The 17,592-nt window shown below is 38.9% G+C and overlaps 1 protein-coding gene across 2 annotated transcripts in view; it reads left to right on the plus strand.

The window, feature by feature from the left end:
* Nucleotides 1-17,592, plus strand: part of TAFA1 (TAFA chemokine like family member 1) — a 515,546-nt gene that overhangs the window by 99,215 nt on the left and 398,739 nt on the right. The window lies entirely within an intron of this gene.

Genomic DNA, 17,592 nt, shown 5'->3' on the forward strand with positions numbered 1-17,592 from the left:
ACAATCTTAGCTGAATGCCTTTTCCTATTAACTGACAATATAAGCTAATGTTTCCCACTTCTCCTTCCTTGAGCTTACCCAGAACACCCACGGACACCTTTCTGTGGAATCTGGAACATTCAGAATTGAGCACTTGCAACAGTTTGGCTGGCTAGCAAGAAGAAATATGCTAATGAAGAAACACCCCCTGATTAGGAACTCTGAGAAAGTATGTGATAATACAAATGCAGTGGAAAAGAGTTATTTTTTTCTTAGGCTGTTTGGGGCCGGGGGGAGGGTGAAAACTGGTTAATTTTGTCTTTATGTGAATTGCTATAGAACAGCCACTGGATTTGGGATCTGGGTTCAAATTCTGCTGCTGCCATTCTGTGACTTTGGGCTAGAGATCACTTCCTATTTTTTTGTCGTTAGTTGGCTGTCCTTAAGGTTGGACTAGATTAGGAGTTCTTGATGTTGTGTGGCATGAATTCCTTTGAACATTCCAGTGACACCCAGGGATACCTTCTCAGAAAACTTGTTGCCTGTGTTCATAATTGAAGGAAACATTAAATTTCAGTTGTGGGCTAGTTAGAATAAAGATTCCTCATCCAATTTCTCAGATCCCTTAAAGGTCCATGGACCTCATCTTAAGAACCTCTGGACTAGAATAACTCTTTCTATTTTAACTTTCCATCTATAAATAGGTTCTTTTATACTGTGCCTTTGACCTGCCAATCATTCTCTTGCTGGCCATTTGATGTATGGAATGGGTACTAGTGAGGATGGAGACAGAGCCACCAACATCCATATTTATGTGCCTACCTTCCTCAATAACCCTTTGGTCAATGTGACTTTAGATCTCAAGGATTATACCCATGGAATACAAGCTCTGATGGGCACCACCAAGCTGGAAAGATAGCAAAGGCTTTGTCACGGAGTTGGAATTTCAGTACAATTCAATAAACATTTATTGAGCACATGCTATGTACCAGGCACTGTGCTAAGGGCTGGAGATATAAATAAGTAAAAGAAAAACAATTCCTGCCTTCGTGGGGCTTCCTCTGATGGAGGAAGACAATACTCAAAAGGAAGCTGGAAGGGGGAGTTGGGGGAGAATAGTAGGTGGCATCACATCCTGGGAGTTCAAAACAAACACAGCTGGAAAGTCCAGGCCCAGCCCACTCTAAAGGAGAGTTTTGGGAGGAGTGTAGTACTCCACCCTCAAGCCCTCCCAAGGGGAAAGAGGTGTTTCGTATCCAAAGCTGAGTTAGAGTGTGATAAGGAGATTGACTTTCTGCTGTACAGGACCAGTCTAGCTCTATGACCAGAAGGTTGGCCTTTTGGGTCATGGTGATAGATGGAACACAATATGACCCTCTGTCTTCTATGCTTCCCTTCAGTTCCTCCAGAAACAGTGGCAGATGGGTGGGAAAGGAAGCAGAAGGTACTAAGAAGCAGAGTTTTTTAGAGTACTTACAAATATTGACTTAACCATTGGCTCTCCTAATGTGAGGTCTTTGTTCAAAAATCAATAATGTCACACACCACTACCCATTTGAACTACTTCCCTTTCAGCAAATGGCACTTGCTCTCAGGGCCATAGTCCTCTCATCTGTTAGATGAGAGCTTAGGACTAGATTCAAATTCAATACACATTTATTAAGCAACACACTATGATGGATGCTACACAGCAGAACTCCAAAACCAGAAATGAGACCAATCTTGATGGATCACCAACACAGATGGAAGAGGGCCCGGACAAAACTCTGGGGAGTGACCACATTTGGAAGGTTTTGGAAGTGGCCTGAAAGAATCTCTAATTGCCTCTTTCAGCTCTAAATCTCTCAAATACTAACTTTCTTACTGTCAAAAGGACACCCTGACTATTTATTTCCTCTCAGAAGGCTCTCTGATGACTTGACCAGTTTGATTCCTGCCCACCCTTTAGGACCCAACTCCAAAGCTCTTCTCATAGAATCACATGATTCTGAATTACAAGCAATGTCAGGGGTCAATCCATGCTGTGGTCAGAGATAATCCCTTTTATAGCAAAGCCAACAAGTAATGATTATCTGTGTTCTCCTTACAGACTTCTAAGGAGGGGCAACCCATGATTTCCCCAGGCAGTCTATTTTACCTTGGAGTCATTCTAAGTAGTAGGAATCTTATCCTAACCTCAACATTAAGATTCCTACTTTGTAACTTAGATCTCTCATTCCCAGTTTGGCCCTCTGAAGCCAGCTAGAACAAATCTAATTGCTCCTCTGAGTGCTGGACTTCCAAATACTTGAATATGACTACATCTTCTCTCCTCTTCCCATCTCCAGGATTTTCTTCTCCAAGCTAAATAATTTCCATTTCTTTCAACTAGTTTTCATATGACATACCCTCAAGATTTCCATCATCCTGGTCTTCCTCTTCTGGTCACTTTCCAGTTTATCACTCTCCTTTCTAAACTGTAGCAATCAGCAAAGGACAAAGGCAAGCATTTCAGATGTGATCTGTTCAAAGGAGAGGGTAACAGGAGCTGATGTTCCTGGATACTGGTCCTAGAGACTATGTCTCCTTAATGGAGCCTAAGATCACCTTGGCTTTCTTGGCCACCATATCACAGACTCATATAGAACTTTTCAGATTCTCTCTCTCTATCTCTCTGTCTTTGTCTGTCTGTATCTGTCTGTCTGTCTGTCTGTCTGTCTGTCTGTCTGTCTGTCTCTCTCTCTCTCTCTCTCTCTCTCTCTCTCTCACACACACACACACACACACACACACACACACACACACATTTTTTTTTCAGATTAACCTTTGTGTATCCATATGTCCCTAATGTTCTACTTCTGAAATTGAGGTTTTTTAATTCAGGTATAAAACTTTATATTAATCCCAATTAAATTTCATTACATTAGATTTTTGCCCAATATCAGTTATGATAATATGAAAGACCACAGTGAAAGGGGTTGACTGGAAAATCTAGGGAATTGAAAATGGACTGTAGTAATTAGATGCTGCTTTTGGTTGCTTAACCATTGGAGTGCTGGTGAATCCCACCTATATTAAGACCCAGCACTGGCATACAGGCATGACGAGCCATCAGGATGCACAAAAGCCAAATTCTTGGTAGTGTTACCTTAAAAAGATATAGATCAATAGTTCACATCTTGACCTAAAGCATGAGAAATGATGACCTTTCTTCTTCAAGTTAGAGAATTATGATTCTCTGTATCCTACCAAAGTTGCATCTCCCTTAATGCACTGTTATATGGGCTACACTTGTTATAACATTCCACTTCTATGCCCCTTCACTTATGGATATTGTCTCTTTTCATATCATCCCCTGGGAGATAATTTCACATTCTTGGTTTGAGTCCAAATGAAAACATGTCTGGTTTTCTTTTAAGTGAGCTTTCCATTTTTAAAAAGCAGCAGTTTCGATTCATTAAAAGACTTTCTACATGTGTTTTTACACTCTGATATTTAGCCTTGTGCCTTTCTAACCCTCAGGCAGACAAAGGTACAAAGCTTTGTTTATTAGTCTAGGATGCCTTTGGTTTTTATGTTTTGATTTCAAGGCCATTATATAATATTTTCTTAACAGTCTATGTGATGGAGCATTTTAATATTTGCTTTTTTGGAATTTTCAGCTCGTCTTTATGGTGTCCATCACTGTATTCTTAGGAGGCGGTTTTACAGTTTCCTTAGACAGAAAATCTTTCCTATCGCAGTTTTGTGCTGATTGCATCAAATCCCAGAATGACAGTCTTCTCCATGAAATCTGAGATAAGATGGGTGGGTGGGTAGGTGTATATCTGAAAGGGAATTCAGAGACCTTTTAGGGAAACTTCCTTATTTTACAGATGAGGGAACAAAGGAAGTTACATGATTTGTACTATGTCTCTCAGGTAGTAAGCATCAGTGGTAGGATCTGAACCCAGGGCTCCTTCCATTCTACCAGAGTCAAAATGAGACAGACAGATGGATGATCAATCTATTGAATCAACCCCATGGGCTCTGCAGTTGGACAGTAAGCTAGACCCAGAATTGAATGGGAGAAAGAGAAAGAGCTAAATTTCATTTGGGACATAATCCCAATATATAATAATCCCAAACTATTTTGTAAAACATATACATATACAAACACACACACATGCACACACACATCAAATCTCTTTTTTTTCCCCAAATATTTTTAAGGTAGTATGGTATGATTACAATGCTTAGAACACTACAATATACGAAGAATTAAATTTTCAGGTAATCCAAAGCTCAATGTGAACATGCATAAGAGACAAAAGGTGGTTGCAATATACTTCCCATAATGATTTGTGTACACAAAATGGCATCAGTGATTTTTTTTTACCAGACTTGTCACCTATGTAGGACATTCTGAGGGAGGAGATACTCTGTTGATAGAGAGCTGCACCTATGCTGCAATTTAGAGAATTCTGTTCATTTAATTTTTTTTTCGATTAACAAGCATTTATTTTCTCTCCTTTCTACCTTCCCTGTCCTACCAGGGGTGGGGCAAGGAGAAAAACAAAATCCTTGTGGCAAATGGGATAAGTTTGCAGATATGACCAATGGGTTAGAGGGTCATAGGAGCACTGAAAAGTTTAGCCACTTGCCCAGGGTCACACAGCCAGCTTCCTGATTCAGAGTTCCATCCACTACCACCAGGTTACCTCTTAGCAGAAAGGATATCATCCACAAAACAGATGATGAGAACAGGAGGTGGGCTAATCATGCAGGGAGTATGAAGGTTGAATAACAGACAGATGGGGATGGGGCTGAGTGCTGCACAGAGATCCAAAAAATATAAAGAAAGTTAGTGGAAGGCCTTCAGTTCTTTGAATAGATCTGTGGGAGAAATGTGAGAGATTATCGTCAAGAGCTGCATGACCTGACATTCTGAATCAATTGCTCCATCAGTAAGCATTTATTAAGGTGTGGCCAGGTTGTGATCTGCACTGATGGACATGTTCCCACAACAAAATGATCATGGCTCTACTGAAACATATGTTGTGTTCCCCAGTGCAGAAGGCATCACTGCCAGGGCATACTTATGTGATACTCAGGCATATATGTGAGCACACAGACATAATGCATGTGTAAATGAAGTGAAGAATCTTACCTTTGGAAGGGTCTTTAGATGTCGTTTAGTTCAATCCATACCTTAAACGTTGTCTCCCTTCCCTACAATATCCCCTTAAAGTGATTGTTCTGTTTATACTGGAATAATACAAACTTTTGGTTGGCATAGAGGTGAGTTTGGACAAAGTGCCCGCAGACGTGAAGGACATAAGCATTTCTCGTAGTGCTACCACATGCCAGGCACTGTGCCAAGTGCTTTGTGATCATTATTTCATTTGATATTCACAATATCCCTAAGATAGAGGTGCTATTATCTCCATTTTACAGCTTATTAAACTGAGGCAAGCAGAAGTTAAGTGACTTGCCCAGGGTCACCCATCTAGAAAGTGATATGAACTCTGCTTCCCCTGATTCATGCCTAGCACTCTATCCACTGTGCCAGCAGTTCCTTCTGCACAAATGGGAGAGAAAAGGCAAAAGGTGTTTGGTATTTTTTCTTTACTTTCTAATCAAAATATATCATACAGAACTAGGAGGAACTTTATAGACTCTGTTCCAACCTCCTCATTCTCTTAATGAGGAAACTGATGCTGAGGGAAGTTAAATAACTTAGCTAATGTCACATTGTTAGCAAGCATCAGAGGTAGAATTTGAACCCAGATCCAATGACTTCAGTTAGATCCCTTCCCATTGGACCACATTGCCATCACAACTTAGACGTGTGTGTGTGTGTATATACCCACACACACATAATACATATATATGTATATACACATGTGAATACATATGTATATATGAATGTATATTTTTTATGTTCGTAGATCTAGAAGCTTATCAATATAGGTAGTTTCCAGTGATGGAAACTTTTGAGCCATGTTACTCATATTCTACACCTCCCATAAGCCCTCTAAAGGAGTCAACCTAGCATTCTAGGGTCTTCCTCCAGCTTTTTAGGATATGGGTGGATGCCAATGGAGCATACGGACGGTTCTGCATTATCCCACTTCCCTCTCTCTACATGAATGGTTTGCCTCATTTTCTGGTCATACATACCTCAGATAATATCTCTTATACCATTTCTTCAACACTTTTCTTATTGGTAATATATTGCTCACACAGCCATGTGCCTTTCCACTGCCCTTTCAGTGACCTACAACTTTTGTTCATCGGAGAAGATAGTATTGCATGACACAACCGCACTGAAAGAATATTGATGTTACAGAGTTGGGGCCTTTGTTTCAGAAGATTGGGGGTCATATACAGCACTAGACAATCTCCCGAAGGCAGTCCAGCCTACTGTCTTCCTCTTCAAGCCCACAGTACATGTGTAGTTTTTCTCTCATAAAGACTTGCAGAGATGGGCAGCTGGCCATATAGGTCAGTAATTACTGATATTTTCTCAGTAGGCCTTTTTGGTAATACTAAAGTCTGAAATTTTTCCAAGCATCTGGAATCTTCTCCTTTTTCATATATTTTGAGAAATGATCCCTCAAAGTCCTCAAAATAATTTGACCTCTAGGGAAGATCTCCCCTTTATATTCTTGGCCAACTCTAGCGTTTTTTTTTTTCAATACCATTTTGGGAATGGTGATGTTGGATACCAAATACATTGGATTCATTGTCATTTACTGAGAAAAAAAGTGATAGAAATATTTTACTTCTTCCATCTTTTTGTCTTCTCATTCCATCTATAAATATGCTTGGGATGATCTGGCTTAATTGATTCCTACATCAAGCATAAAGTAAACCTCCTTTCTCCTCCAATGTTTTCCACCATATTGTTCTGTAAAATTTTACAAACAAGTTTTTGTTGTTTCCTTTGGCTTGCTTTGTCAGAAGAGGAAATGTTTTCTGGATAAGATTAGTTTCTAGGCTTTTTTGTTTTCCTTGTTTTGGTGATTAATTTAAATCAGCTAAACTTCCTTAGGAAAGCATGATAGTCTTTGTCAGTGTTTGTTCTTTTATCCATCCTTCCTAGCTTCTTTTCAGCCTCCATTCACCTCCCACAGTCACACGAAGCTTATACGGTTTCCACCACGTGCTAATGCCCCTCATCTGAATGTATTTATATTTAATTTTAGTATTTTAGATTCCTTTTTTTTTTCATTGAAGTTGTTTTTTTTTTTCCTGATAGAACATAAGCTCCTCGATGGCAAAGATGTTTAAATTTTGTATCTATAACCCCAGTGCCTAGAATAGTGTTTGGAAACATAGTAGGCATTTAACAAATGAAGTTATATTTTAATCCTATTGATTATTTAAATATAGTTAGGTCCTGATTAGTGCAAATAATGAATCCCATTTATGTAAAATTTGATTTGCCTTGGTTTCGTTCCACATCTTCACATTTTTATTCTTTGATTACATATTGATTTTGTCTTTACCCTAACAAGTCAGTGGCCTGGTCATATATACATAGCTTATGTTGAAATTGTCCCACCCTCTATAAGCAGTAGTTTCCTTTCAGAAAATAATCATTTATTTCTTTTGTGATGTCAGTTGGTCTTCACCAAAGTTACCTTTGTCTCCTGATTCTCTTCTTGTGGTACAAGTATCAGGCTTCTGTGTAGCATACAAGCCTTTGCTGTCTCTTATTTCTTATATGAGTAGTATTTTTTCTTTGTTGTTGTCATCGAGGTATTTTTTGTCTACTCCCCTCTGCTCACACTTGCAATTAAGTTATTGTATAATAAAATATGCTAATTCAATTTGGAAGGTCTTATTCAGTGTTTCATGGAATATCCTTACCTCCTCATCCTCTGAAACAAACATTAGTGCTTAAGGTGTTACCCTTTTCATGCTGGCCTTTTGACCAATGTCTCTCATGAGCACTGCAATGTGAGAGGTCCAAGGGTCACACGAGATGGTCTTTTGTGTTACTTTTGATCCATGGTAAAAATAAATCTGCCAGCTTCCTTATGCAACTCTTTTAAGGAAAACCTGTGAGCCATTAAAAAATGGTTCATTTAATAGCAACTTCCTTTTCATTTTTAGTGAGAGTGCCAAGACTGATAGCATTCAATTGCACTCATGGAATTCATGTCCACACGTTGGTCACTGAGAATGGATGTCATATTTAGTGTACCAACCACTCAGTTAATATTATAGATAGTCTAGAAATTCTGTAACTTTTAGCAAAATCTGTCCTTTTCCATTCCATCAGAAGGGGCCAGAAAGGGGCAATACAGAACCAAGGGCCATTTGGAATATTTCTTTGTTTCATAAATTACCATGCCCCACCCCCAAAAAATTATCATGATTACCAAGTGTTACAACCAATATGACTACATCTGACCTACTTAGGGATATACAAACATCATTCTCTCCCATTTTGCATATAAAGAAACTAAGACTTAGAAAGTTTAAGTGACTTGAGTATGTTTCTACATTAATCCCATCTAAGACTTGAGCCCACGTACCCTTAATCCAAGTTCTATGGCCTTTTCATTATGCTTCAGTACCTCCCTAATATCCTTGTCACCTGACTCACTATTTCCTTGACTCTAGAAATTTCAGTCTCGCCCTCAACAGATCCTATAAACTAATACTTGCTGATTTAGCAGCATGTAGAATTGTCTTAATACGTGCATAAAATAGACAATCACTTCCATACTAGGATTTTAGGGGTAAAACAGAGGTATAACGGGATAAAAATATTTCTAATAACTTGATAGGTAATATGAAATTCCATTACAAAAGCAACATTCCTTTGGGTTAAATTACTGTATTTCCAGTAGGGTCCTATTAAACTGTTTAATACTCCTTGCAGGGGTAACACATTAAGCTACCATTGACCATTAACACCTTATCATTTAGCAAGGTATTCACAAAAAGAAGCCACAAGAGATGGGCATTAACCGGGGAACTATGCAAGGCATCTTCAGATGCAATGGACCACTGTACTTGGGCCATGGGTACTTGAGAGAAATAAGAATCCAGGGAAAACTTCATTATTTCACAAATGTACTGACACTAGATATAAGCCAGATTAGAAATCTCATGTAAACATTTCTAGGTATTGAAAATGTCTTCTCTCAATTCTAAAGGAAAGGAGATTTTAATACCCTGCCCCCCTCCCCGACAAAACTAGATCTTCCTATTGGCTTTAGATTTCTAACTTTTTTTTTCTTTTGCTAGACTGAAAAAAAAAACTCTTTCATTTTATCAGTGTTTTGATGTGTGGTCTATCTTCCCTACAAACACTGTAGGACTTTGAAGCCTGACTTAGACTGTCTTGGATATGCTCATTTATCATTCCCTGATAACAGTGGCTAAGTACAGCAGTAGGGGTTATGCATACTCCTCTTCCAATCATTAAGATGATTCTGAGATTCCGAGTTTGAGAGTCATTTGGTCTAAAATGGGGTCTAATGCGAATCATTCAGCTAATCATTATGATGATAAGCTTGAATATAATAATCCAGGGACATATTCCCTAACACCTCTAATTAGGCTTAATTAAGTATTTAATCTTCATTAAAACATATAGTAAAACATCTTTAATGAGAAAAATTATATACAGATTCATAGACTCATAGAGTATGAGAGCTGGAACGAACCTTAGAGATGAGTTAGCTTCATCCCCACAGTTTTCAGAAGGCAACATTAAAGTCTACAGAAGTAAAGTGACTTGGCCAAGGTCACTGAAATAGTGATAAAATGAGAACTTGAAACTATCAATCAATTAATTAGCAAGAATTTTATGAAGTTTATCCGTGTGCCAAATTCTACGTTAAACGCTAAGGATATTTTTATAAAACAAGATAGTCCGTGCCTTCAAGGAGCTTATGTTCTAGTAAGGTTTTATTACGTGATCATAAATAAGGCTATATATGAAACAAATAAAAAGTTATGGGGATTGAGAGGTGCTGCAGTGCTAACAATGAGGTACATCAATCTTCTTAAATCCTGGGTTCTTTTTGATTAGAAAATATCCATATTGAAAGGAAATACAGTCCTTAAATAAAATAAAAAACTATTCAATAAATAGCAGCCTTAGTACAATGTGGTGGAAAAATATTATTGGGAGTTAAAAGATTGGGTTCAAGTCACAGCGTATCAGTTGTGTGAGCTCAGCAAGTAAGTCACTGACCAACTCTGAGGAGTCTCTGTTTCTTGTTCTGTAAAATGGGGTAATACTATATGCATCAATGGGCTGATGAGATGAAAGCAACTTGGAAAGTTTGAAGCAGTAGGCAATTGAGAGTTCTTATTTTCTGAACTATACTGGGAATAAAATAAATATTATCTTGATTGAACTGAATTTTTTTTTCAAAACAACATAATACCAAAGTATTTCTTTAGAGCAAAATGTTGGTTCAAAGCATTGCAAACTTTAGAGGAGAAAGAGGGTTTAGGAATCTTCTAATTACAGAATAATACTTTGAGAGTTCACTGGGGCTCTGAGGGACCTTGGAAATCATTAAATGCAGGATCTCATTTTATAAATGAGGAAAATGAAACTTAAGTGACTTGCCTAAGGTCACAAAATTAGTATTAGGTTGCCTAGTGGATTAAAGTGCTGGACTTGGCATCAAGAAAACCTGAGTTCAAATCCTTCCTCAAACTCCTGTTAGCTTTGTGACCCAGGGCAAATCATCCTGTCTTTAGCCCCATTCTCTTCATATGCAATATGGGCATAATAATAGCACCTACCTTACAGAGTTGTGATAATCAAGTGAGTTAATGTGTGTAAAGTGCTTTGAAAACTTAAAAGTGCTATATAAATATTAGCTACCATTATTGGTATGTAGCAGAGCCAACATTTGAACTTAAACCCAACTATTCTAAATTCTGGGCTCTTTTAATTACCCCAATCTGCTTCTGATTTACAGCAAATTCAAAACAGCCTCCATAGCCACACATTCCAGAGATACAGGGCACCTTCTAAAAGGAACAAAATGCATTTATGATTTTGCTTTCCCCCTGAATAAATGGACAAATTATGTTTGCAATGCAGTCTATATTGTGACCATGCTAAAACATTTATTTCCATACATTTCTTTAAAAAACTCTAAACACAAAGATAAGTTACTATAGCTACTCTCTGAATTGGAATGTACTTTAATATAATTTGTTAATCAGGGAGAAGAAAATGCAAGTCTGGAGAGAGGTCTTTTCATTTGCATTTAGAACCGGCATCATCTCAGCACAGTACAGTGAAGAGAAAAGTGAGTGGAGGTAGAGCACCTGGGTCCAGAGGCACATCAGAGTCTCCATTTTCTCCTTTGTACAAATGGGAGGAGGGGCTGAACATAAGGACCGAGAAGGGCCCTCCATGCTCTATGTCCGGAAGCAGATAACAAGATTATGATAGATGATATAATATGATATCATTATGACATATGATATCATTATGATATACATGATCAATATGTTATATGCTTAAGCTATGCTACTCTATGATATGGTATATGATATGATATGATATGATATATGATATACAACTAATTAGCACAAAGCAAAGGACATAAGCCTTGAATTCAGGAAAATCTGATTCTACCTGTATGAGCCTGGGCATCTCGCTTAATCTCTCTGTTTCCTTAATATCCCTTATCTTTTTTTTTGTTTGTTTGTTTTTTGGTTTAGGCAATGAGGTTAAGTGACTTGCCCAGGGTCACACAGCTAGCGAGTGTTATGTGTCTGAGGCCGGATTTGAACTCAGGTCCTCCTGAATTCAGGGCCGATACCCTATCCACTGTACCACCTAGCTGCCCTTCTATTAATGTCCTTATCTATAGCCTCTGTTTCCTTACTTATAAAATGGGAATGATAATAGTCCCTCCCTCACAGGGCTGTTGTGAGGATTAAATGAGGGAATACACACATACATACATATTTTTATTTGCAAAAACTTTTAAAGTGATATAAATGATGTTTATAAATAATAGCTCCTATATATGTATACATACATATAAATATACATATATACACAGAGTATGTGTGTGGGGGGGTATATGCTAGGTATTTACCACTACTACTTCTACTACCACTAACACCACACACACACACACACACACACACACACACACACACACACGCACGTACTTTGACTATTATATTACTATGCCCATTTGATACACAAGGTGAGATTAAGCGATTTGCCCATTGCAACACAGCCAGTAAGTATCAAAATCAGGATATGAACCCAGGTTTTAGGGACATTAGCTCTAATTAGCCATCCTCTTCTATTCTAATTCAACAGTATATGGTTAGAGAAGAGATGGAAACCACAGAACTTTCCAGGAGTCTTTTCTCCCATGAATGTTTATGTAAGGATTTATTTTTTTCTAAAAATTAACCCATCCCTTCTTCACACTTTATTTTGCAGTAAACATTGGGGTCCTGAATACTGATTCCTTCACTTTGTGTCAAAGTTCTATGTTTTCCTAGCCTGACTGTGGTTGAACTGCTTTGCTACAGACTCACCTCCTTGCCTAATATCTCAGCTGCTGCTTCTCTTACAAACGAACACAAACAACCTGTTTTTCAAATAAGCCTATTCCTCTAGGACCTAGGAGACAAATTGTTGGAGGCAGGTGCTATGAAAGAAGAAGGGATAGAATAGAGCCAAGTAGGTTCTCCATTTTATACACTTGATTTGACTGAAAGATTTTAAGTCTTGCATTCTGTTAAACACCCCCTCTTCTCTCTGTTCTTTAGAATGTTTTTTTTTTCCTTGGCAAGTGGAGGGAACTAATAGGCCCTCAGGGATAAGGAAGTGATGGTATCCCTATCCTCTGTCCTGGCCATACTGCCCTGTGTCCTGATCAGAACATGTCTGAAGTATTGCCATTCATTTCTGGCCATATTTAGGGCAGCACATTGATAAGCTAGAAAACATTTAAAAAGAACAACCAGGGTGATAAAGGACCAAAGAAATACACCATGAGCAGATTCATTGAAAGAACTGAGGGTGTTTGGAGACAGGAAGGGTTGTATACAATAGCTGTGTTCAAGTATTTGAAGGGCTATTGGATGGAAGAAGAATTCAGCTTGACCTACCTGGTCCCAGAGAGCAAAAGGAAAAGTAATGTTATAGGGAGATGTCAAGGAAAAAGCATCCTAACAGTTAGAGCTCTCCCCACACAGATTGGGGTGCCTGAGGAATGCCTCCTCATTGAAGGGTTTCTAGAAAAACCTGAGTGATGTGTTTTAATAGAGGTCCCTTTTTTAAAGTACAGGCTGGACTAGATGTCCACTAACAACCCTTCCGGGATTGTTCACTTTTCTTGTCTCTAATTTATCCTGTCTCTATCTTATTAGCACATCGTCTTTTCCATGTTTTTCTTCCCCTCCCCCATTTGAGTGTGAGCTCCTAGGGATCAGAGAGGTTTAATGTTGTTCTTGGTTTTTGGGGTGTGTGTGTGTTTAGGGGACTTTTTTGTATCCCTAGAATTTAATATAGTGACAGGCACATAATAGGCTCTTACTAAATGCTTGTTGACTGACTTTCAGAAATATGGACTGGACTGTAGTGAAAAATGATGAGGACCTAGGCTAGATTAAGGGTTTCCCAAGTGAAAATGTGTGAGAGACATTAAGCATGAAGAATTGGCATCTGATTAGATGTGGAGAAGGAGGGGGAAGGAAGAGTCAAGGATGATTCTAAGGGTGTCTGCTGGGAGAGCTGGCAGGATTCTCCCACCTGGCCAAGTTCCTTGAAATGACCAGACTGTATTTAATAGCCAGAATTTGGAGAATGGGTAACAATTAGCCAAGTCTGCTCTTAAATCAAAGTTCAAAAGAAGGAGGAGGAAAGAGTCTTCAAGTACGGAATTTATTGCCCCCTTCAATTTGTGCCTGAAGGTTTCATTGATTTTTAAAGGGGCGACTGGACAGTTGTTCTGTGCTCATTAAGGTACTAATTCTGTTAAGTGCTTATTAAACACTAAATTACTCACTTGTGCCAGACTCCAGCAATTCATCGTAATGAAATGGGCAGCCAAAGTCTCCAGATTGACAAGCTGATGATGATTTTTTTCTTTTTCTCTAATCGTGTTACGCTGTCGTCTTTCCAGGCAAGTTGCACAATATTTTCTACGTGCAAACATGGCCCCTCTTCAACCAACAGGGTTATGAATGGGTGACTGTAGCAAGTCAAGTCGCAGAGGGAACTGGATCCTTTCTCACTTCTCAGAGCATTAATCTTGTGTCACAAGCTGTGGAGCCTTGCTCAGGCAAGGACTGTGGGAGTTGTTTTTGACAGCAGTGAAATTGTCCTAAGTTATTTCTAAGACATCTGTGGATACTCATGAAGTGTTGTTAATAAGGAAATTTCAGACACTCAGACGAAGGATTTTTTTTTCAAGAGGGCATGGCTGGGCACTAAGGAGGGAATTAAAACACTTCACTGAAAATTAAGTGTTTACCACTTTGTTTCAATATCTTCTACAGTATAGTATGCTGGAGAGGAGATATGGTAGTATTTGTCTGTGTATTCCCTAGGATGCAGGTCCTTTAGAGCAGGGGTTCCAAACCTTTTTTGAGGTGTCATGGATCTCTTTGCCATCCCAGTGAACTCCATGGGCCCCTTCCCACGATGACATTTTAAAATGCATAAAATAAGTAACAGTAATAAAAAGGAAGACAATTACATTAAAATACCATTATAATGTTTTAAGTTCACAATACCTAGGTAAAAAAACTTCTCTTGAGCCTTCAGAACAAGACAGGAAGAAATTAGTTGTTTTTTGTTTCTAATTCAAACTGACCATGATACTGGAATCAGAAAGCCCAGGGGCCTGCCTCTGACAGTACTGGAGTAATTCTCAGCTAGTCACTTAAACTCCATGGTGTGTCTTGTTACTGGCAACTCCGTAGGGGTTATCTACATCAGTGGTTTTCAATCTTGTGTTAGCAGAGGAGGGGAAGAGAGAAGGTAGAGAGAAGAAGAAAGAAAAAATGTAGGCTAGAGGGCTAGTTTGGGCTTCTGCAAGACCTGGCTTCAAGTTTAGCTGTGGCATGGGCATGGGCAAGTCAATTAACCTCTCCATGTCCCAGACAACCCTTCCAGTTGGTTGAAGCCCTTTAAGCTCAATGGAGAGGATTCCACAGCAAAAGTTGTCCATATTGATACATCCCTTGAAAAAAGGCTAGATAGACTTTGGGATCCTCACAGCTCTCCACTTGTGGTCCTGGGATGTTCCTTCCAGAGCTTATCGAAATGATTGCATAACAACAGTGGACGGGTACAGAACACCTTAAGGTTTATGAAGTACTTTTCATATTCTCTTATTTGATGGGCACAGCTGTCCCAGGAGATAGGAATTTCACTGTTGTTGACCCCATTTTAAAAATGAGAAAACTGAGGCTCAAATTGGGTATGGGCATAACCACGAACACACAGCTATTACCGGAAGTGAAACTTGAACTTGTATATTTCTGATACCCAATCTAGCACTCTCTGCCCTGCACTCCTGCCCATTACACTTTGAAAGGCATTTATTTAAAATTCACCCAAAATTACGGACCCCATGAACCAGTTAAAATAATATGCAATTAATTAGTTTGAAAATGTAAGCTTTTTAAGATGAGGGGTTTTTTCATTGGCATCTTTGTGCCCCAGTACCTAGCACAAGCCATAACTTTTAGTAGGTGCTTAAGTTAATGTTTTATGATTGACTGAATGGTGTTTTGAGTTAGCGTGGCTGTTAACCAGCCTAGCTATGTTACAGCTCTGAATGTTCTGTCCTTTCAGCCTCCAGAATGGCTACAAGCTTTACAGAAGGTGTGTCCCGTTGTCATGCCAGATTTATGAAGCTGTCAGAAAGAAATATGGTAGGATACAAATCTGGAAGCACCTATAACTTATCAGTTCATCTCCATGTGTGGGTCAACTCTCTCATTTTTGTGACAAGAAAAGTGTTTATTTTTCTAATTTTAGACTTCTGCCAAGTGCACAGAAATGATTTAAGGCTGCTTGTAACATCTGTGCGGCATGTCTAACTACTGCCAGCATAAAACATAGTTTGTGGAATGAACACCGGAAAGCCAACTCGAATAAAAAAGATGCACAGCCCTCCCTGGTTTGAATGCTGGGGCTGTGCTAACCATGCAAAAATAGAAGAAACAACCTTTTAGCAGCAACCTTGATGCCGAGGCATTAGTCTTCCCCCACTGACAATGCAACCGCACAAGGAACGATTCTACCACCAATGGTGTGGTTTTACCAGCATATTGATGTTCAAGAAGTTCATTCATTAGTAAGTGTGTTAATTGAAGTTTGAAATGCCTGTGGTTTCCCACAGAACAAATTAACATTAATAACCCATGCTTACAATATGCATGACTAGTCAAAAGAAGTTGCCCCAAATTCTGCTTAGACTACAACCTACTAGACTGAAGCATGGCTTATATTCCATTACAATCCAATCAGCATTTATTAAGCACCTACTTTATTATGCAAGAAATTATGCCTGGTTCTAGTAATATAAACATAAAAATTAAAGAGTTCTCACATCCCTCCCCTCAAGGCATTCATTTTTTATATATAACTGGATTCACCAGAGACTGCTCTCCTTTTTCCTTCATTCAATTATCCTCAAGAAATATTTATTAAGCACCTACTATTTGCATGATGCTATGCTAGGCAATAAGGAGACAAAGATAAAAGAAATAGTCCCTGCTTTCAAGGAGCTTGCCTTCTTCTAGGGGAAGACATAGAAATGATGATGTGAGGAGAGAAACAAAGAAAGAGACAGAGACAGAGAGAGACATAGAGAAACTGCAGAAAGGGAGAGAGAGAGAGAGAGAGAGAGAGAGAGAGAGAGAGAGAGAGAGACAGAGACAGAGACAGAGACAGAGAGAGACAGACACAGAGACAGAGAGCAAGCATAGGGAAATGAAGACTGGTCTCACATGAAAGGTGGCAAAGGAACTGAGCCCTGCCAGAAGCTACAAATTCTAAAAGTCTGGTAGAGTGAATTCTAAGCATAGGACACAGCCTGTGCAAAGGCCCAGGGGAACTGATGCTGGATTTTGAGTCAGACAACATGGATCTGGATCGCAGCTCTGCTACCTCCTGGCTGTCTGACCCTGAACAAGTCACCTAAACTCTAAGGATCTGTTTTGTGTGTAATATGAGAAAGTTGGTGGCAATGGCCTTTAAAGAATTATCCAATTCTAGAGCTAGGATGACCCTAATACAACTCAGATGTATACAACATGTTAAGAGTTACTATGATTTCTTTCCAATGTGCCTACCATACCAGAGATTAGCTTATTCATTTTTTCAAAATCTGGCACTAGGTTTTACAGGAAATTAACTGAAAGATTCTTATGAGTTTGGTCTAAGAAAATGCTGTGTATCTCTTCTATTCTGCATTTAATTATAATCCAAGTCCTGCTAGGAAACATTAAATCTACACTCTTCAAATTCTCATTCTCCCAGTGGCACACCTAGCTTTTCATCTCACCTCAGCTGTTGGCCAAAAGTCTTCATAACCAATATGCAGAAGCCAGGGTTTGGTTTTCTCCAAGTATGAAGTAGAATGGATAGTCCAGCTCTCCTGATATGTTTGAATG

The sequence above is a fragment of the Phascolarctos cinereus genome, unplaced genomic scaffold (genome assembly GCF_003287225.1).
Source record: "Phascolarctos cinereus isolate Bilbo 61053 unplaced genomic scaffold, phaCin_HiC Scaffold_4;HRSCAF=312, whole genome shotgun sequence".
Classification (NCBI taxonomy): domain Eukaryota; kingdom Metazoa; phylum Chordata; class Mammalia; order Diprotodontia; family Phascolarctidae; genus Phascolarctos; species Phascolarctos cinereus.